The sequence below is a fragment of the Palaemon carinicauda genome, chromosome 1, assembly GCF_036898095.1.
Source record: "Palaemon carinicauda isolate YSFRI2023 chromosome 1, ASM3689809v2, whole genome shotgun sequence".
NCBI classification, from domain to species: domain Eukaryota; kingdom Metazoa; phylum Arthropoda; class Malacostraca; order Decapoda; family Palaemonidae; genus Palaemon; species Palaemon carinicauda.
Window position 1 is genome coordinate 304,973,091 of NC_090725.1, and position 22,775 is coordinate 304,995,865.

The 22,775-nt window shown below is 36.4% G+C and overlaps 1 pseudogene; it reads right to left on the reverse strand.

The window, feature by feature from the left end:
- Positions 1–6,160: 6,160 nt before the first annotated feature.
- Positions 6,161–22,775, reverse strand: part of LOC137640033 (single-minded homolog 1-like) — an 82,403-nt pseudogene continuing 65,788 nt past the window's right edge.

Here is a 22,775-nt window from a genome sequence, read left to right on the forward strand (position 1 = left end):
CTAGGGACAGTGTTTGGGGAGCTTATAGGTCTACCTGCTGAGTTAACAGCTGCCATTACCTGGCCCTCCCTGGTCCTAGCTTGGGTGGAGGAGCTTGTGCGCTGATCACAGGTATATATGGTCAGTCTCTAAGACAGTTATCAATATTAACAAAATAATTCTCAATACATTATCAAGAATCATCAAGATTCTGGAAATTGTAAATATCTAAAATAATATTCTGCAGATATATTCAACGGAAAAATACACAAAAAAGGGAAAAATAAACACTATTTTCTTAAAATCTTTATTACTGCAAGTTCAGTCATAACAAATATTAACATAGATTAGCACCTATAGTATAGTCTGGACATAACCACCCAATTTCGACATCCAAGAATGACGATGACACTAGACAGAACTTTATTTCTACTTTTTTTTTCTAAGTATCCAGCGTGTCCCTTCACTGATCTAACTCTAAAACATAGGAGAATTAAAGCACTTAATGAAAAAAACTACTTCGTTAAAAATGGCTATAAAAGTTATATAAGCCCTGTTCTATCTTGCGTCCATTATAGCAATGAACATCTATGCCATTACAAACACTTCTCTAGTTACTATAGGTCTATGCATATCCACTTCCGTGACGTCTATGTAAACAGAAACTAACTAGTCACTTTATAAACACTACCGATTATGCTGCATATATATATATATATATATATATATAATTTAGTCCTTTCTGAGTGGGGATACCTTAACGTGGTGAGAGGGTTTGCGTATCGCCATGATCAGCAAAGCTGTACTATAGTCCATTTCTTTTAGAGAGGCATATTTGCACCGACTCTCAGCGGTGCCCTTTTAGCTCGGAAAAGTTTCCTGATCGCTGATTAGTTGGACAAGATAATTCTAACCAATCAGCGATCAGGAAACTTTTCCGAGCTAAAAGGGCACCGTTGCGAGTCGGTGCAAATATGCCTCTCTAAAAGAAATGGACTATAGTCAGGGCCACCAATATTAGGTTGGTTTGCCGTGAACGATCAGACGAAAATCTCCCACAATCACCAATCCGCCAGCGTGGTGATGAAAACTGGTTTTTGTCCTGCAGTGGACTAGAAACAGCTGCATTTGTTATTTTTATTGTACAGGTATCTATATTTTCATTTTTTAATATAGCAACAAATGCACATGTAGTGTCAATAGGATACGGTAATAATATGCTTTCGGAAAGATACAAGCCAAGTTAAAGATATCTATATCAACTCTAGATTAAGAATAATATATTTACAATAATTTTATAAGAAGCTTGTTTACGATAAACATTTCGCTTACGATGATTTATTTACAATAGACTTATTGAATAAATTTTGCGTGTTTATAGATCATTGAAGATAACGAGGGAGGAAAAAAAGTCGATTATATTTTCAAAACACGATAAAACTGCAAATTAAATATATGAATTGAAAAAAGATTCGATCCAGGAATAGACTGTTGTATAGTTTGTGAAATTTCTTTATTAAATATGTGGGAAATACTTCAGTTCAAAGGGGAATACATTTAGTTAAGGGGGAAATAGCAACGTAATGTAGACCTATGAGGCTGACCTGCGCTACTGCCTGCAACCAAGAAGAGTTGGTAAAGTCAAACCAAGTGTTAAGCGGGTTTACGCGGTCGAACGCGGTTCGACAAGCAAGTGTTTGAAGTGATGTTCGAACTTGGTTGTCAAACTCGTTCGTCGAACCGTTCGAAGGAAGTCTTCTCGCCTGACTTTTGTGAGCGGGGCTTCATTGTCCACAAACCTTTATGCATTTGGGGCTGACTCCATCTCTTCGAACAAACCGTTTGACAGGCAGGTTCGACAACCAGGTTCAACGAACTGTTCGACCGTGAAATTCCGGGCTTAAAACCGAAGTAATTTAGAATCAAAACATGGAGACGTCAGCTTCAACCCAATGTATTCATCATTATCATCATCATCTCCTACGCCTATTGACGCAAAGGGGCTCGGATAGATTTCGCCAGTCGTCTCTATCTTGAGCTTCTAAATCATTACTTCTCCATTCATCATCTCCGATTTCACGCTTCATAGTCCTCAGCCATGTAGGCCTGGGTCTTCCAACTCTTTTCGTACCCTTTGGAGTCCAATTAAATGTTTGGTGAACTAATCTCTCTTGGGGAGTGCGAAGAGCATGCCCAAACCATCTCCATCAACCCCTTCATCGTGATCTCATCCACATATGGCACTCGAGTAATCTCTCTTATAGTTTCATTTCTAATCCTGTCCTGCCATTTAACTCCTAATATTCTTCTGAGGGTTTTTTTCTCAAATCTACTAAGGTATTAGACAATCTTAATTTGATCATCATAAGGCTGTTAGATAAGTTTTAAATCGACTACAAAAGTAAAGAACCGAAGACACTATAGTCAATTTCTTTTAGCGATGCAGATTTGCACCGACTCGCAGCGGTGCCCTTTTAGCTCGGAAAAGTTTCCTGATTGCTGATTGGTTGGGCGAGATAATTCTAACCGATCAGCGATCAGGAAAATTTTCCGAGCTAAAAGGGCACAGCTGCGAGTCGGTGCAAATCTGCCTCGATAAAAGAAATGGACTATAGTAGATGAAGTAGGGAAGTAAATATGAGTGTTTAAGATAAAACGAAAGTAGGAGAGGCATGGGAAAAATAACAGTTGACTTATACATATAAGTACAAGAATTTGAAAGTAAATATCGAGATGATGGTATAAGAAAAGTAGTAGGTAGGCCTAGGCATCAGCCACCAGTTGATGTACCACCGCTAGAAGGTTATTATGGTACTTTGATTGCCCCGATGGTACTACATTGGATCCCTCTCTGGTTACGGATGAATTTTCCTTATCCTACACATACACCCAATAGTCTGGCCTATTCTTTACACGTTCTCCTCTTTGCACAGACATCTGACAACACTAAAATAACCGAAAAAAAAACTCACGTGGTTAACTGCAGTACTGTTAACTGTACAGTGGTTACTTTCCCCCATTGCATCGGTAGAAGAGAATTTAGCTATGGTACCCAGCTCTTCTAAGAGGTCACTTCAAAGTCAAGCCATTGTTCTCTATTCTTGGGTAGTGCTATAGCCTCTGTAGGCTATCATGGTCTTCCCCCTTTATTAGGTTAGAGTTTTCAGGCGCACTTTGATTTTATTTGCTTTCCTCACTGGACTATTTTCACTGTTGGAGCACTTGGTCTTATAGCATCCTGCTTATCCTGCTAGAGTTGCGGCTTAGATAATAATAATAATAATAATAATAATAATAATAATAATAATTAGAAAGTGCACGAGGTATCACTGCAGAGGGTCATACTTTTTTATGAAGTTTTTGGCTGTGAATGAAAACCAGCGGTAAAAAATGATTGAAATAAATTGTATGCCACATATAGTATATTATGGGGGAATGCGGTGTGCCGAAAAATAACAGAAATATACAATGATGCGCCACAATTCAAAGGCAAAAAAAGATGAAACACTATTTTGAGGTAGTTGAGAATAGGAAAGATAATCGCTGTAAAAATAAGCCAGTAGGATAGTCCTCTAAGACATTAAGACCCAGTGTCTACGGATGGGACATAAACAGACATGCAGAGGGGCGTTAGGCTGAGGAATTATATTTCTTCCTTTTAACTAGGATTCATTGTCCTAGTCAGCAGTGAGAGCATGATTGAGACAGGGACTATGCTTTATTCTTATATGAACCCACCTTCTGCTTAGACTAACGGCTAACAACGTTAGAGGAAATCAAATAGTGTTAAGGTATTTTTAAGCCATAGACCGATATATGACCCAAAGTATATATATATATATATATATATATATATATATATATATATATATATATATATATATATATAAAATCTTCTCCTCCCACGCCTATTAACGCAAAGGGCCTCGGTTAGATTTCGTCAGTCGTCTCTGTTGTGAGCTTTTAAAACAATACTCCTCGGTTCATCATCTCCCGCTTCACGCTTGATATATATATATATATATATATATATATATATATATATATATATATATATATATATATATATATATATATATATAGACTGCATGAGAGAGAGAGAGAGAGAGAGAGAGAGAGTAATAACGCCTCTAGCCACACGACAGTTGATATTACTTGAACTAGCTATTTCCCATTGGACTTCAAAAAAAAATTTTCTGACTTCACACGAAGCAATATTATTCTCACAGAAAAACAATGTCGTACTTAACGAATCTATGAGAACGGAAATTATCGCTACAGTTATAGAGACAATTTTTTTTATAGGATTCGGATACCGGAAATCTTATACAATTGAAACTTTAGAACCGCAAGTGATTTTCTCTGCTCTTCGCTTGAAGCAATTTTTATTAGGAAATGACTAAAATAGTACCATAGCCTCTGTACCATGGTCTTCCACTGTCTTGGGTTAGAGTTCTCTAGCTTGAGGGTACACTCGGGCACACTATTCTATCTAATTTCTCTTTCTCTTGTTTTGTTGATGTTTTTATAGTATATCGGAAATATTTATTTTAATGTTGTTACTGTTCTTAAAATATATTTTTCCTTGTTTTCTTTCCTCACTAGGCTATTTTCCCTGTTGGGGCCCTAGGCTTATAGCATCCATCTGTTCCAACTAGGGTTGTAGCTTAGCAAGTAATAATAATAATAATAATAATAATAATAATAATGGGAAATATTTATTTTAATGTTACTGTTCTTAAAATATTTTATTTTTTCTTGTTTTCTTTCCTCACTGGGCTATTTTTTCTGTTGGGGTCTTTGGGCTTATAGCATCCTGCTTTTCCAACTAGGGTTGTAGCTTAGCAAGTAATAATAATAATAATAATAATAATAATGGGAAATATCTATTTTAATGTTGTTACTGTTCTTAAAATATTTTATTTTTTCTTGTTTTCTTTCCTCACTGGGCTATTTTTTCTGTTGGGGTCTCTGAGCTTATAGGTTCCTGCTTTTCCAACTAGGATTGTAGCTTAGCAAGTAATAATAATAATAATAATAATAATAATAATAATAATAATAATAATGATAATATCTATGCTGGTTTTAGAAAATTTTACCATAGAGATATCCTTCAATATTTATTCAGAACTAGCAGATGAATACATTGTCGTTGGGCATTTATTAGGAACTCATTATCGTCATTTCCTACGCCTATTGATGCAAAGGCCCTTAGTTAGCTTTCGCAAGTCGTCTCTATCTTGAGATTTTAAATCAATACTTCTCCACTCATCATCTACTTCACGCTTCATAGTCATCCATGTAGGCCTAGATTTCGCCAGTCGTGTCTATCTGGAGCTTTTAAATCAATACCTCCCCATTCATCATCTACTTCACGCTTCATAGTTCTCATCCATGTAGGTCTAGGTCTTCCAACTCTTCTATTGCCCTGTGGAGCCCAGTGGAAAGTTTGGAGCCCATTTGAAAGTTCGATGTAGCATAATTTGAACAAGAAAAAGCATTCATCTTATTTTACAATTTCTATACAACTCACTCACCTATTTTCAATTTACTACACTTGATTCAAACGTTATTTTTAGTAGCATTGTTTCACATATTTTGGGGCGAATAAAGTCAATTGCCTGAACTACAATTCGTGACGAACAGAGAAAGTTTTCTGTTTGATTCATGTAGATGAAAAATATGGATCGTAGTTATATATATATATATATATATATATATATATATATATATATATATATATGTATATATATATATATATATATATATATACATATATATATAAACAGTATATATATACACACATATAAGCAGTATATATATATATATATATATATATATATATATATATATAAGATATATATATATATATATATATATATATATATATATATATATAAAGTATATATATATATATACATATATATATATATATATATATATATATATATATATATATATATATATATATATACTGAACATTAAAGCAGGTTTCACGTGTTTTGATAAAAAAACAAACTCTAAAGCAATCCTACCCAATTGCAGTGTTTCCTAATAGAAAAGTAGCGCGTAGCTATAGTCAGTTGTTTTTAGTGAGGCAGATTTGCACAGACTTGCAGGGTGCCCTTTTGGTTAGGATAACTTTCCTGATCGCTGATTGGTTGAACAAGATCATTCTAATCAATCAGATAGCAGGACAATTTTCCGAGCCAAAAGGGCACCGCTGTGAGTCAGTGCAAATGCGCCTCATTAATAAAAATTGAGTATAGGTCTAAAAACTGTTAAAAATCGTATGAAACAAAGAATGTTCTACTATGGATTATGATTGTAATGGTAAAGATGCGAAATGTTATGGATAATTGGTTCGTTGAATTACAATATATAAATAAACTCGACACAGCGTTGTTTCATTAAACAAAGGAACTATAATAAGGACTTACAGGAGCCCTAGTACCACAATGAAGGAAGGAAGTCTCACTCTGGTTCCAAACTGAACATCAAACTGTCATTCAAACATCTGTTTGAAATTGCAAACTTGTTTCACCATACAATACACCATTGATGACAGTTGAAAGTTATAATTATGGTGAAAAAACATGTCTCTTTTCAATGGCTTTGATTAAACTCAAAATCTGGGCCATCTTCTTCACAAAAACACAAATCACGAAAGAATAATTCAGGGCATCCAGTCATGGGCAGCCTTTGTATGATCACCTGAAATAGAAACAGGAATTACATTATTTAATATTCTTCTAAATCAACAAAAAGAACTAAATTCTTAAAAATTGAATAAAAACTTACGAGAAAGAAGAGAACAACTTTGATAACACGATATTGAGTTATCATAGACACATAGTAGATGTAGAATGCTGCTACTATTCTCAACATTGTAAGAAAGGGCCGATAGGGGAGCGCATCTGGTTTGAAACGGATTCCCCCACTGTTGCCACGTCTCCACAGTCCACTGACCCGCTCTCCATCCCCTTCCCCTTACACAAACACTCTCTCTCTCTCTCTCTCTCTCTCTCTCTATATATATATATATATATATATATATACAAATTGGTGTAGTTCTTAAATTATCTTTCTCTTTTATTTACCTTTTCATCCAAGAAGCACTCATTCCCATTGTAGACAACTACCTTAGCTTGGCTATGAAGCAGGGTAATGGTCACCGCTCATATGGCACGTTTTGGATTATGGGAAACCTTTAAACAGAAAACACACCTTGAATTTTACCTCAGCGGTAGTGTGGAATAAAAGTTAATAATTTCGGGTACAATTTTGGAAATACACAAGAGAGAGAGAGAGAGAGATGAGAGAGAGAGAGAGAGAGAGAGAGAGAGAGAGAGAGAGAGAGAGAGAGAGAGAGAGAGAGAGAAGGTGGAGAGGGGTTGGAGATATGGCAAGAGGGGAGATCAGATTAAAACCAGGTGACCTTCCATATCGACCTTTTCTCACTGCGCTGAGAATAGCAGCTTGGTTATAACACAATAAAGATGATTACAATTATGGAATATATGAAATCCTTTTTACCAATTCATTACATTTAAATATTTGAAATTGTGATTACATGGAAATGCCTCATTGTCTATTTTTAGCAAATTGAGAATTACTTCTGAGAAATTACCCTAGACTATTTAACTAATAAATCAAATATAACTATTAAAATAATTTCCCAATGTATTGTACTATTAGAGTAATCAAGGCCTATCTTAAACAAGGAATTGCTTAAATAATACAGATATAACAGAAAGTGGCATATAAACCTCTCAGTATCATAAAAAACATGATTTTACATTTATTACTACTAAATCTGCATTATTTGAGTAGGCAAGGGTCTTCTAGGTAAAGCAGCTAATAGTAGTTTTATTACTTATGTACATTTGGTTTTAAGATATTGGTTCTGATCCACAGCGTTCTTAATTATCATGACAGTTTGGTAAATGGTCATTCTAATTGCCATTTCCTTAGCCTTGCATTACCTTAAAGTGCGCTATCACATTGGTGACTGCTGGTGATTGTGATTCTCTCTCTCTCTCTCTCTCTCTCTCTCTCTCTCTCTCTCTCTCTCTCTCTCTCTCTCTCTCTCTCTCTCTCTCTCTAAACAATATATATACTATAGATAATAGAAATTCCTCACTGATAAACAGTGAAATTCTGATATGAAATGCAACCTTCAGTATACCAGCTTATTTACCTGACGAAGGCATGGGAATACCAAGGAGCATCTCTGGGATCTGCAGGCCCTGAAGGCACGTGTTGGTCCTGGTGCGTGTGGGCGTCCCTTGGGTCGTTAGGATCGAAAGAGAAGACATGATGTTTCGTAGGAGTGGCTGCCGAATAAGGAGGAGTAACGTAGGATGAATACTCTGGGTAATCGGGCACTTCCTGCGTTGGCGAGGCCTTCCAGGGTACATCGAGGTGTTCCAGTTCAGGTGAGGAAGCACCCTTGTGTACTCCCGCAGGAGCAGCCCGTACTGCTACTGGAGTTGCCACAGCCACACCTCCCACCCCTGATCCACCACTGCCTTCAGAGATACTGTGAGTAACCGAAGGGGTGGCTGGTGATGACCTCCTCTTGGTTTCAGTCGGAGACTCTGACGACCTACTGCTTCGGGAGGAAACGTGGCCATGTGTCATTGAGGAGGATGACGAAGAAGAAGATGAAGGTGTGTTGGCGGTATGGTTGGTGTCGTAGTAACCCCATGCAGCGTCTCGCGTGTAGTCCAGGCCGTGTTGGAGACGGACGGAATAGTGATGGTGATAATGTTGGAGGTGTGCATAAGCAGAAGGTGTCGTTAAGGAGTAAGGCGCATGTGCAGCCGCTGGAGCGTATGGCTGATGATAGTGGGTGCCATTCAGGGCTGAGGAATTCATGTAGGCAGCTCCTGGGTCACTCTATACATGAAAAGATAAGGTTATTGGTTTTTAGGACAAAACTGTTAACACTTCTGAGAGTAGACTAATGGGTTCTTAATATCCCATTGTAGTTGTAAAACCAACTGTAAGAATATTGATACCTGAAAGGCAAACATTATTGTCGTTTATACTTGAAATTCATCTATGAAACAATACAACAATATTCCTCAGCTCCAGGCAATTGAAATTTCCTTGCCATTACATTTAAATTACTAGGATTACCACAATTTCACCTTTAAATATAGTGATACTTGTGTAACGGGATAGTTTACAATAGAGAAAAGTCTGCAAAATCATTTGAAACACCACTCTACAATGGTATTGTAATGAAACATTTTTTTTTTTCCAGATACTAGATACCTGTTTATCCCGCATCAAGATTTAAGAGGAAAGCAAAGGAGAAAGAAAATTCTAATATGAAATCTACTTAAAAAGAAATAAAAACTAATAGCAGTGAACTTTAGAATGAATGTCGATACTAACTTGATATGTCATAACTTGTGGGTAGTAGGCATGAACTCTCTGTGCATGTGCGTCGTAAGCCAATCCATATTGCAATTTGGACTGCATCGAATAGTAGTGGTAGAGCCAAGAATTAGCTCTAAGCACTGCTGCCTCACGATCTCCAAGCACCTGATTTGTGGCCACAATCACAGGCTGTTGAGTTGATCCTGCACTACTGCTGCTGCTGCTACTGCTACTAGTAGTGGAGCTGCTACTGCTACTGCTGCTAGTGGTGGAGCTGCTACTGCTGCTTGCACTACTGTTTACGGGGCCACTTGCTACAGGTGGAGGACCAGCGAGAGCAGCGAGTGGGGCTTGCTGGGAGGAATCAGCTCCATCTTTTACCTGGAGAACGCAGTGGACCCATCGCCAAGCCCCTCCAGCAGCCTGAAGTCGTAGTAATAAGATGCAAGAACGGTCTTGCTCGCTTGCAGTAACTGAAGAGCAAGAGAGTATGAAGTTTATTTTCATTTTCAGCATGAAGTCATTTTCTATTACAAGTTTTAGCTCAAAATCAGAAGCCAATGTGCCCATCCTTCTTCTAAGCCACTCTGTAACTGAACAAAGTTTCTAGCCCGAGGCTTTTTTCTTTTTTTTTTACACAGGATTCACCAGTAGGCCTACCCACTGACAGAGGGGTAAGTAATGCAACATTAACTGACTTTGAAGAGAGTAAAAACTACATATATGCCATTTTCCCACGCATACAGCACGGTCAATGACGCCATGTGATGTAAAACTACCATAACATTAGCAGATTCATGCACCCATATAGAAAGCTCATCAGCAACATATTGAATCCCTACACTAACTGCACCATTCACTCTTATCTTGCATGCTCTACAGTGCTTCCAAGAAAATTAAGCTTTTCCTTTTTCTCCGACTTTTTATAGACTTCCTCTCCTACCAACCCAAACACCTATACTAGCCTTTCAAGTATTTCTACATACCTCCATATTTCTCATCCGGTCAGAACCTTTTACTCTGTATATGATGAATATACAATTCAACCTTTTTCTTTCTTTTGCCCTTATCAACAACACTTCAATTTCCATTCAACAGAGTTGATTCAGAAAATCTTTCATACTTTCAAGTTTTGGCTTTTTCAGACAATTAAAGGCTCTTCTCAGTCTTTTGCATTCATTGGTTATCTTTCTTTCTACACCTATTTTGTGACTAATTGCTTCTCCCATCTTGCCATCATCCGACATATTTAGGTCAATATACATATCAACTGATGTTATTCTTCTACCATGTATTGCCTCATTTCCTGTTTTCTATTTATCTTCAACATTACACATTTACCATCAAGTTTCTAAGCTTTCAAACCCTTACTGATTTTTGCAGTTTCTACTCACTATTCCCCATCACCATATTATCATCTACAAATATCAACACTTTCACATCCTATTCATAACAACTTTTTTATCCCACAACTTTACGATTACTGTACATCCAATGTCCTTTCTCTAACATCCTACATCATTCCATCTATAAAGATGTTGAACAGCCGCACAGTCATAACAGTACATGTATACAATATGGCCACCTATTAATTGATTATTTCATTATTTAGTCTATACATTCTTAGTCTTGCCAATGGAGTTTCCTCTATGTAATCTTTCTAGGAAACAGTCCATTTTCCCTTTAAGGTAATTATGATTATTTTTCAATGTTACCTTAGGGTAAGCATGATACGTGGCATTACCATAGGTTAGTACATATTCCCTTGATTTCCTTAGAGCTATAACACTTTGGCGAACGCAGTCATCATGGAGAACGTGATTGTCAGCTGAGCTGTGGTATTGTGTTAATCTACCAACATAACATTCCCCTATTTAACACACTTATACATCAAACCAGTTACTTTCCCTTCTTACATTTCCATCTTGTCTCCAACAAACATTTCAAGTCTCTTCCCCATATCCTGCTACCATTCTTGATTCTGTGACTCACTTGTGGTGGCATATTTGGTAACGTCCCTGACTGGTAATCACCAGATTGAGGTTTGAATCCCGCTCAAACTCGTTAGGTTCTTTGGTGGCTGCAACCTCACCATCTTTGGGAGCTAAGGAAGGGGGTTTGGGGGAATCATCAACATCCATTGGCTGGCCCTCCTGTTCCTAGCTTGGATGGAGAGGGGGCTTGGGCGCTGATACTATGCATAAATGGTCAGTCTCTAGGGCATTGTCCTGCTTGCTATGGCAATGTCACTGTCCCTTGCCACTGCCATTTATGAGCAGATAAACAAACAACAACAAACAATCTTACCATCATACATTATTCTTGAATACCGTGTCTAAGCTCATGTATGCCTGTATACTACTACACCTCAAATAACTTCCTTTCAGTGTTTGGAATAATGAGATACCTCATATAGTTGGACACATGAATTCTTCATACATCTCGCTCTGAAGAAGTGCACCAAGCCATACCCTTACTGCGCGGCGAGTTCCTGTCTTGAGCCCAACCCACTTTCTCTTCCTACACTAACTGTTCGGTTACTCGCCGTGAAAACACTAACTGGTTACTCGCTGCAAAAGCATTATCTGTCTGGTTACTCGCTGCAAAAACACTTTGCAGTTAGTAACCAACCAGATAGTGCTTTTGCAGTAAATAACCAAGCCGATAAACACCATCTGTTTGGTTACTCGACGCAAAGTAAGGTTGTGACAGGAGCGAGGTGTTTAGGTTCAAAGGCCACTCATGAATGGCAAAGGCAAGGGACAGTAACATTGCCCTAGCAAGCAGAACAATGCCCTAGAGACTTACCATATATATACATATGATCAGCGCCCAAGCCCTCTCCCCACCTAAGCTAGGACAAGACAGGGCCAGGCAATGGTTGCTGATGACTCAGCACATAGACCCAACAACTACCCCATCCTTAGCTCCCATGGGTGAGGTTGCAGCAACCAAAGGAACTAGTTTGAGTGTGACTTGCATCCCAGTATGGTGATAACCAGGCAAGGACGTTATCAACAGGCAACCACAACGTCAGGGACTTCTGTAGCTAACTGTACATACTTACTGAGTCTGTGCTTCGTCTGCGCCTCCTTCATATTCTCTGGATGGATGAGGTGATACCAGGAGACGCCCGCGAGGGAGGAACGATTGTAGCCTAAATAGAACTCCCCACTGCCGTGAGAAAAATGATTGAAAAATATTAATTTTTCGATATTTTTGAATCTCATTTCAATCATTATCCCAGTTGAATTATATTTCTCAATTATCATTACTATCACCAGCCAAGCTACAACCCTAGTTGGAAAAGCGAGATGCTATAAGCCCAAGGGCTCCAATAGGGAAAAATAGCCCAGTGAGGAAAGGAAATAAGGAAATAAATTAATGATGAGAACAAGTTAACAATAAATCAATTCACAAATCAAATATTTTTAGTGTCTAATATTAAGGGTTTTTTTTAACATTCCCTTTATATAGTATTTATATTATTTTAATTTTTACCTTATTATTACTGACATAATAGTAATTATAATAACAGTGATATTGATTATAATAATGGTAACAACAATAATAATATTGATTATTATTATTATTGTTATTATTATTATTATTATTATTGTTATTATTATTATTATTATTATTATTAGTAGTAGTAGTAGTAGTAGTAGTAGTAGTAGTAGTAGTAGTAGTAGTAGAAACTGCTGTAATCATACCAGTAATACCAATACTGTTATCCTATCTATAGATTAACAACAGCAATTAAAGTAATGAGAAAATAAATGCATTGACTATTTTCCTACATATAATTTAATAACAAAAACAACAACGTGGAAATAAGCCTTTTAAAACCTTTGAAAAAAAGCCTTTTGAAAGCCATTTTAGAAAGGACAACGACCTGAAAAAAAAATAGTAGAGAATAAGAAAATGGATAAAACAGAAGATAAACTGAAGATGGACAATAAAGTTAGAAAGAAAAAATGAGGGTGAAGATGTAAGACAATGGTATGAAAAAACTGTGCTGATGTACAACAAAGATATAAAACTTGAGGAAAAAAAAAAAAAAAAAAAAAAAAAAAAAAAAAACTTTGAAATTTTTAAAAACGAGAAAACTATCCGAAACTTTTCCCAGGGATTTTGATACTAACTTATATCAGCTCCTCCAAGACAAATGCTCTGGCCAGAACACAAAAGGAACAGATAAGGATAGATGACAAGAGATAAAAGATTATAAAGCAAAAAAAACCGAGTTAAAATACAAAAATGGAGTTCTCTCCTCTGTCTATCCTTCCCTTTCTTCTATCTTCGTGTATTCCTTGCCATTTATCCTTCTCATTTTCCTTCTTACTTTCCTTCTCTTGGTAACCCACTGGGGTTGCAGATCATGGGTGGCAATGGGGGGTGGGGGGTGGGGGGGTTCAGTCGAACCCAAAAACCCATGACAAAGTTTCTTTATGCTTCACCGACATTGAAGAAAGAATGGGTTATGAAGATGGGTGGGGGGTGGGGTGGGAGTAGCTAGACAGTGCTGGCGTGATTGGTGGGGGAGGGGTTGGATGGGTGGGGTTATGGGCGTGAGAAAGGGTGTGGCACAGAGAGAGAGAGAGAGAGGAGAGAGAGAGAGAGAGAAATTTATGTGAGCTCAAAGGGTGGTGAAGATGATGAAAATTGAGAGAGAGAGAGAGAGAGAGAGAGAGAGAGAGAGAGATTCATGTGAACTCAAAGGTGAGGAAGGTGATGAAAAGTGTGTGTGAGAGAGAGAGAGAGAGAGAGAGAGAGAGAGAGATATTTTCATGGGAACTCAAAGGATGATGACCAAAATGGTTGATGGTGGTGATAATGACAAAAAGGAAAGACAAGAGAAGAAAAGAAAAACAGACCAAAGTCACGTGACCCAAAACCCTTTGTTTTTCGTGAGGAAGAAGAACATGAGAGCCATAAAAGGAAGTGAGAAGAACAATGCAAAATCTAAATTTGCCAACATCCCCCCCCTCTCTCTCTCTCTCTCTCCTCTCTCTCTCTCTCTCTCCCCAGCCCGTAATACTTGCTCTCCTAATTCAAGTAAAATTCTGTGGGAGATGGAATAAGTAAAGATGCAAATTTGAAAGACTGGAATATTTAAGTCTCCTCTCTCTCTCTCTCTCTCTCTCTCTCTCTCTCAGCCCTCGAAATACCCAATTTCCTAATTCAAGTAAAAATATGAGAGAGATGGAATACGTAAAGATGCAAATTTGAAAGACTGGAATACTTAAGTCTCTCTCTCTCTCTCTCTCTCTCTCTCTCTCTCAGCCCTCGAAACACCTCATTTCCAAATTCAAGTAAAAATATGTGAGATATGGAATACGTAAAGATGTACATTCGAAAGATTTTAATGCTAAAGTCTCTCTCTCTCTCTCTCTCTCTCTCTCTCTCTCTCCCCCAGCCCCCATGACACTTACTCTCCCAATTCCAGTAAAAATATGTAATATGGAATACGTAAAGATGCAAATTTGAAAGACTGGAATACTTAAGTCAGTCTCTCTCTCTCTCTCTCTCTCTCTCTCTCTCTCTCTCTCGCTCCCGTAATACTTACTCTCCTAATTCAAGTAAAAATCTGTGATATGGAATACGTAGAGGCAAATTTGAAAGACTGGAATACTTAGGTCTCTCTCTCTCTCTCTCTCTCTCTCTCTCTCTCTCTCTCTCTCTAATGAGTATCTTTGATTTTTTTTGGTGAGAGATGGAAAAGATACGAATAATGAAATCGAAAATAATGGCCGACTGTTAATGAGAATACCAGTCCGAGGTACGCCATCTTGGCTGGTTTGAATAAACTCAACGAGTTAGGCGCCGTTGTAAAGGCTATGCCTCACCCCAGAACCTGAACCTGGACCTGAAGAGTTGAAAAATCCTGATTTTCTCTTATCCTTTCCTTTGTAGTCCGGTTTAAATAAGAATGTACTGAACTCCCATCGTTTATTTAACTAATGTATAGGCGGCTGAATCCTCATATTGTTAATGTCAGGAAAGATGTGAGAAAAGGAGAGAATGTGTATGTCGAGGTGGTCCAAGATTAGAATCTCAATTGGATCCATGATCCCGAAGTAGAGAGAATTCGCTATTAAGAGGTATTTATGGCTTATATATATGTACACACAGGTTAAAATGTGTAAAATTAACATTATATATATATATATATATATATATATATAAATAGGAGAGAGAGAGAGAGAGAGAGAGAGAGAGAGAGAGAGAGAAAGTAATTCTGAATAAAACTAACTGATGAAAGTTTTTTTTTTTTTCTAAAACAAGTTTATAGAAATCAGAAAAAAAATTATGGCAGAGGTAAATATCTCAAAACTGTGATTTTGGCTCCTGTCTTTTACATTATTTTCCCGCCCTTTCATTTTCCATTTTTTTTTTCCAACTTCATTTTCCAATTTTTTTTCCAACTTCATTTTCCAATTTTTTTTCCAACTTCATTTTCCAATTTTTTTTCCAACTTCATTTTCCAATTTTTTTTCCAACTTCATTTTCCAATTTTTTTCCAACTTCATTTTCCAATTTTTTTTCCAACTTCATTTTCCAATTTTTTTTCCAACTTCATTTTCCATTTTTTTCCAACTTCATTTTCCTTTTTTTTTCCAACTTCATTTTCCAATTTTTTTTCCAACTTCCTTTTCCATTTTTTTCCAACTTCATTTTCCAATTTATTTTCCAACTTCATTTTCCATTTTTTTTCCAACTTCATTTTCCAATTTTTTTTCCAACTTCATTTTCCAATTTTTTTTTCCAACTTCATTTTCCAATTTTTTTTCCAACTTCATTTTCCAATTGTTTTTCCAACTCTGTTTGGTAAAAGTGCGTTCTCGCCATTCTAGTCTGCCTTTCAACATCAAAATTTGTTACCATGTGATCAGTGTCTGTGGTTTCTACCTTGGATATAAATAAAACTTTGTATTTCGATTGAATTCTGGTAGCATATTGGAAACTTCCCTACCTATAGTCCATTTCTTTTAGCGAGGCAGATTTGCACCGACTCGCAGCGGTGCCCTTTTAGCTCGGAAAAGTTTCCTGATCGCTGATTGGTTAGAATTATCCTGTTCAACCAATCAGCGACCAGGAAACTTTTCCGAGCTAAAAGGGCACCGCTGCGAGTCTGTGTAAATCTGCCTCGCTAAAAGAAATGGACTATAGTAATCTGCTGGACTAGGGTTCGAGACCCGCTCATGTTCGATAGATTATTGTAGTGTCTGCAACCTCACTATCCTTGTGAGCTAAGGATGTGGGTTTAGGGAAGCCTATAGGTCTACCTACTGAATTACTAGCAGCCATTGCCTGGTCCTCCCTCGTCCTAGCTTGGGCGGAGAGGTGGCTTGGGCCGCTGATCGAATGTATACAGTCAGTCTCTAGCTCACTGTCACCAAAGGCATTGAGCGATCTTCAATCCTTTGAAATCGAATTTAATTAAATTGGTTCAAATTAGATTTATATTCTGTATCTCTTTCGGAAGGAGGCTTATCTTCTCAGTCTCTCTCATAGGAACACAGAAAAGAATTAGGTCTCTTAAAACATTTTCATATAAAAAAAATTTATTTAGATATTTAGGAATTATTCGGAAGAGAATAGAAAAAAAATATATTGCTCCCTAAAATCTCTCGATTGAATTCTTAACATACATCATCTGATTTTTGGAGTTTCTGTTTACATGTAAAAATAAGAGACAAATAAAACTATGACAACGGGGCCTTCCTTCTCCTTCCCTAGATTATTTCAAAGGAGACTAAAACTAAAAGAAGCGATTATCTGACCTTTTCGAATGCCATACAATATTGCATACAATGTTCTACATCTTTCCATTTATTTGTAAAAAAGTCACATTGCCCTCTCTAACGTTTAAAATTCAGGACTATTTTAGTGTGGTTTTTTTTCATATATAATTTATTTACAATAAAACATGTCCCATTCGTGTGGCAGAACTGTATATACTGCTACACAAACATACAGCCTTAAATATACATATATACAAACACACACCTACGCATATACAAAATAGTTTCTCATGGAACACCCCCAAGACTTAAAGCAATATTATCATTATTATTATTATTATTATTATTATTATTATTATTATTATTACTAGCCAAGCCACAAACCTGGCTGGAAAAGCAAGATGCTATTAGCTCAAGGGGTCCAATAGGGAAAAATAGTCCAGTGAGGAAAGGAAATAAGGAAATAAATAAATGATGGGAACAAATTAACAATAAATTCTTCTAAAAACAGTAACAACGTCAAAATATATATGTCCTATATAAACTATTAACGTCAGAAACAGATGTCATATATAAACTATAAAAAGACTCATGTCAGCCTGGTCAACATTAAAACATTTGCTCTAACTTTGAACTTTTGAAGTTCTACTGATTCAACTACCCGATTAGAAAGATCATTCCACAACTTGGTAACAGCTGGAATAAAACTTCTTAACTACTGTGTAGTATCGAGCTTCATGAGAAGGCCTGGCTATTAGAATTAACTGCCTGTCTAGTATTACGAACAGGATAGAATTGTACAGGGAGAACTGAATGTAAAGGATGCTCCGAGTTATGAAAAATCTTAAGCAACATGCATAATGAACTAATTGAACGACGGTGCCAAAGATTAATATCTAGATCAGGAATAGGAAATTTAATAGACCGTAAGTTTCTGTCCAACAAATTTAGATGAGAATCAGCAGCTGAACACCAGACAGGAGAACAATACTCAAAACAAGGTAGAATGAAACAATTAAAACACTTCTTCAGAATAGATTGATCACCGAAAATCTTAAAAGACTTATTACCTGTTCATTAAACATAATTCCCAGTCTTAGCAGTTCATTATAACTAATTCCCATCTTTGCTATTTAAAAACAAACTAAATATGAAGGTGCTCACCAGCACGTACCGTACAAAGTAATCGCTGAAACCTGTAGAGCACATATTAACATTTGATTAAACATCATATTATCTTGCGTAACCCGCAAAGAATAAGATCTATAGTCCATTTCTTTTAGCGATGCAGATTTGCACCGACTCGCAGCGGTGCCCTTTTAGCTCGGAAAAGTTTCCGGATCGCTGATTGGTTGGACAAGATAATTCTAACCAATCAGCGATCCGGAAACTTTTCCGAGCTAAAAGGGCACCGCTGCGAGTCGGTGCAAATATGCATCGCTAAAAGAAATGGACTATAGTTCATGAATAGAAGGGGACTCTTTACTTCTGGTAATTAGCTCTTCTAGGAGAGGCAAACCTCAAAATCAAAGCCATTGTTCTCTAATCTTGGGTAGTGCCATGGCCTCTATTCCGTGGTTTTTACTCTCTTGGGTTAGAGTTCTCTTGCTTGAGGGTACAATCGTACATGCTATTCAATCTTGTTTCTCTTCCTCTTTTTTTATGAAGTTTTTATAGTTTATATATGATATATCTACTTTAATGTTGTTAATGATCTTAAAATATTTTATTTTGATTACTAAAATTTCTCTTGTTTATTTATTTCCTTGTTTCCTTTCCTCACTCGGCTATTTTTCCCTGTTGGAGCCCTTGGGCTTATAACATAATGTTTTTCCAACTAAGGTTAAAGCTTAGCTAGTAATAATAATAATAATAATAATAATAATAATAGTAGTAGTAGTAGTAGTAGTAGTAGTAGTAGTGTCTTGAAGAAAACACCATGCCGTGTCTAAGACCTATTTTAACGTTGTTACTGATCTTAAAACATTTCACATTAATTATTCATTACTCATGTAGTTCATTTATTTTCTTATTTCCATTCCTCACTGGGCTATTTTTCCCTGTTAGAGCCCTTGGGCTTATAGTAGTAGTAGTAGTAGTAGTAGTAGTAGTAGTAGTGTCTTGAAGAAAATAGGTCTAAGACCTATTTTAACGTTGTTACTGATCTTGAAACATTTCACATTAATTATTCATTACTCATGTAGTTTATTTACTTTCTTATTTCCATTCCTTACTGGGCTATTTTTCCCTGTTAGAGCCCTTGGGCTTATAGTAGTAGTAGTAGTAGTAGTAGTAGTAGTAGTAGTAGTAGTAGTGGTAGTAGTAGTAGTAGTAATTCTCTGTAACGAACTGCCTCAACCCGAGCGTAAGAATGAGAAATGAATCACTCGCTCTCAGATTAACATATTTGAGCTTTTACTTCGAAAGATGTATTATGATGGGACGATAACTTATGGAATATTCATGAAGCTTTGTGAAAAAAACAAAACAAAAAAAAGACAAGAAGTTTCAGACGATATATATGATACCTTTTTCGTGATGGGACTATGATTTGTTGTTGCAGATTTGCCTTACCTGATGTAAGGCACGAAACTCCTGCTGTTTCAGCTGCTACCATTAGAGAGAGAGAGAGAGAGAGAGAGAGAGAGAGAGAGAGAAAGCGGGTATGTCAAAGTGGATAGTTATCGAAACCGAATTTTATATATACTGTATGTATATGTATAAATTTTTTATATATATATAATATTTTTATATATATATATATATATATATATATAGAGAGAGAGAGAGAGAGAGAGAGAGAGAGAGAGATCATGTGTGTCAAGTTATAGATATCAAATCAAATTATACAGAGTATATATATATATATATATAAATATATATATATATATATATATATATATATACATAAATATATATATACACATATATATATACTGCATATATATATATTTATATATATATATTATATATATATATATATATATATAGATACAGAGAGAGAGAGAGAGAGAGAGAGAGAGAGAGAGAGAGAGAAAAAATTATAAATTTCTAAAGTTATAGGAGTAAATGTGTTGACGTAATGTGATTAATTTATTAGTTTGTATCATACCAACCAAGTCCTCAAAAAAAAAAACACGTGTATATTTCAATATAAAAAACCATATTCGTTCTGAATAAATGTTAGATTACGATAAAGTCAATTTAGTATTTGTTTATCATTCAATTTCAAACATCAGTTACAGTTATCAAATGATGTTGATAATTATTATCAGAACTATTACTATTAATACCAGTATCATTAATGTTATTATTACCATTAATATCACGATGAAACATCGATTTGAAATCATCATATTCATCAGCTGGATTCTATAGTCCATTTCTTTTAGCGAGGCAGATTTGCACCGACTCGCAGCGGTGCCCTTTTAGCTCGGAAAAGTTTCCTGATCGCTGATTGGTTGGACAAGATAATTCTAACCAATCAGCGACCAGGAAACTTTTCCGAGCTAAAAGGGCACCGTTGCGAGTCGGTGCAAATATGACTCGCTAAAAGAAATAGACTATAGTCATTATTCGTATACAAGTAAATCTTGAAGGGTGGATAATCATGGACTTAAACTATCAGAATAACAGGAGCTACGATATTATTATACCTCGTATTCATCTTTCACCTTCTAGTTCCAGGCAAACAAATTGATCTGTTTCATTCTTTGCTAGTACCTAAGAAGACAAGAGCTGTTATTATTGCTTAAGGTGGGGAAAGCTAAGTTAGATCGACAAAAGACTCCAAAACTTACAATCGAAAATATGGAGTTTTTTCATTTATCCAACTTTTAGCTATGGTAAGCAGCTCTTTTAGGAGGACACTCCAAAATCAAACCATTGTTCTCTAGTCTTGGGTAGTGCCATAGCCTCTGTACCATGTCTTAACCTGTCTTGGATTAGCGGTCTCTTGCTTGTGGTACACTCAGCCACACTATTCTATCTTATTTCTCTTGCCTCTTGTTTGTTAAAGTTTTATAGTTTATATAGGAAATATTTATTTTAATGTTGTTACTTTTCTTAAAATGTTTTATTTTTCCTTTTTTTTTACTTTCCTCACTGGGCTATTTTCCCTGTTGGAGCCCCTGGCCTTATAGCATCCTGCTTTTCCAACTAGGGTTGTAGCTTAGCAATAATAATAATAATAATAATAATAATAATAATAATAATAATAATGTGGTGACAGCTAGATTGAAAAAATACCCCAAAACTTACAAACGAAAATATGAATATTTTTATTTTACCCTACTAATGAGGTTAGAGATATTAAAACGCTGCCTCCTTGTTTCTTCAGTCATTGCAAATAATGAAGCCTTTCTATTCTCGAAGTTGCATGTTTCAAATTTCTATTTTTGGAAATGATATGACAGGTTTCTAGTTCATTGTAATTTCCAGGAAGATCAGGTTTCTGGTTCATTGCAATTTCCAGGAAGATCAGGTTTCTAGTTCATTGTAATTTCCAGGAAGATCAGGTTTCTGGTTCATTGCCATTTCCAGGAAGATCAGGTTTCTAGTTCATTGCAATTTCAAGGAAGATCAGGCTTCTAGTTCATTGCAATTTCCAGGAAGATCAGGTTTCTGGTTCATTGCAATTTCCAGGAAGATCAGGTTTCTAGTTTATTGCAATTTCCAAGATAAGGTTTCTTGTTCATTGCAATTTCCAGGAAGATCAGGTTTCTTGTTCATTGCAATTACCAAGTAGATCAGGTTTCTAATTCATTGTAATTTCCAGAAAGATCAGGTTTCTAGTTCATTGCAATTTCCAGGAAGATCAGGTTTCTAGTTCATTGCAATTTCCAGGAAGATCAGGCTTCTAGTTCACTGCAATTTCCAGGAAGATCAGGTTTCTAGTTTATCGAAATTTCCAGGTAGATCAGGTTTCTAGTTCATTGCCATTTCCAGGAAGATCAGGCTTCTAGTTCATTGCAATTTCCAGGAAGATCAGGTTTCTGGTTCATTGCAATTTCCAGGAAGATCAGGTTTATATTTCATTGCAATTTCCAGGAAGATCAGGTTTCTAGTTCATTTCAATTTCCAGGAAGATCAGGTTTCTAGTTCATTGCAATTTCTAGGAAGATCAGGTTTCTAGTTCATTGCAATTTCAAGGAAGATCAGGCTTCTAGTTCATTGCAATTTCAAGGAAGATCAGGCTTCTAGTTCATTGCAATTTCAAGGAAGATCAGGCTTCTAGTTCATTGTAATTTCCAGGAGGATCAGGTTTCTGGTTCATTACAATTTCCAGGAAGATCAGGTTTCTGGTTCATTGCAATTTCCAGGAAGATCGGGTTTCTAGTTCATTGCAATTTCCAGGAAGATCAGGTTTCTAGTTCTTTGCAATTTCCAGGAAGATCAGGCTTCTAGTTCATTGCAATTTCCAGGAAGATCAGGTTTCTAGTTCATTGCAATTTCCAGGAAGACCAGGTTTCTAGTTCATTGCAATTTCCAGGAAGACCAGGTTTCTAGTTCATTGCAATTTCCAGGAAGACCAGGCTTCTAGTTCATTGCAATTTCCAGGAAGACCAGGCTTCTAGTTCATTGCAATTTCCAGGAAGATCAGGCTTCTAGTTCATTGCAATTTCCAGGAAGACCAGGTTTCTAGTTCATTGCAATTTC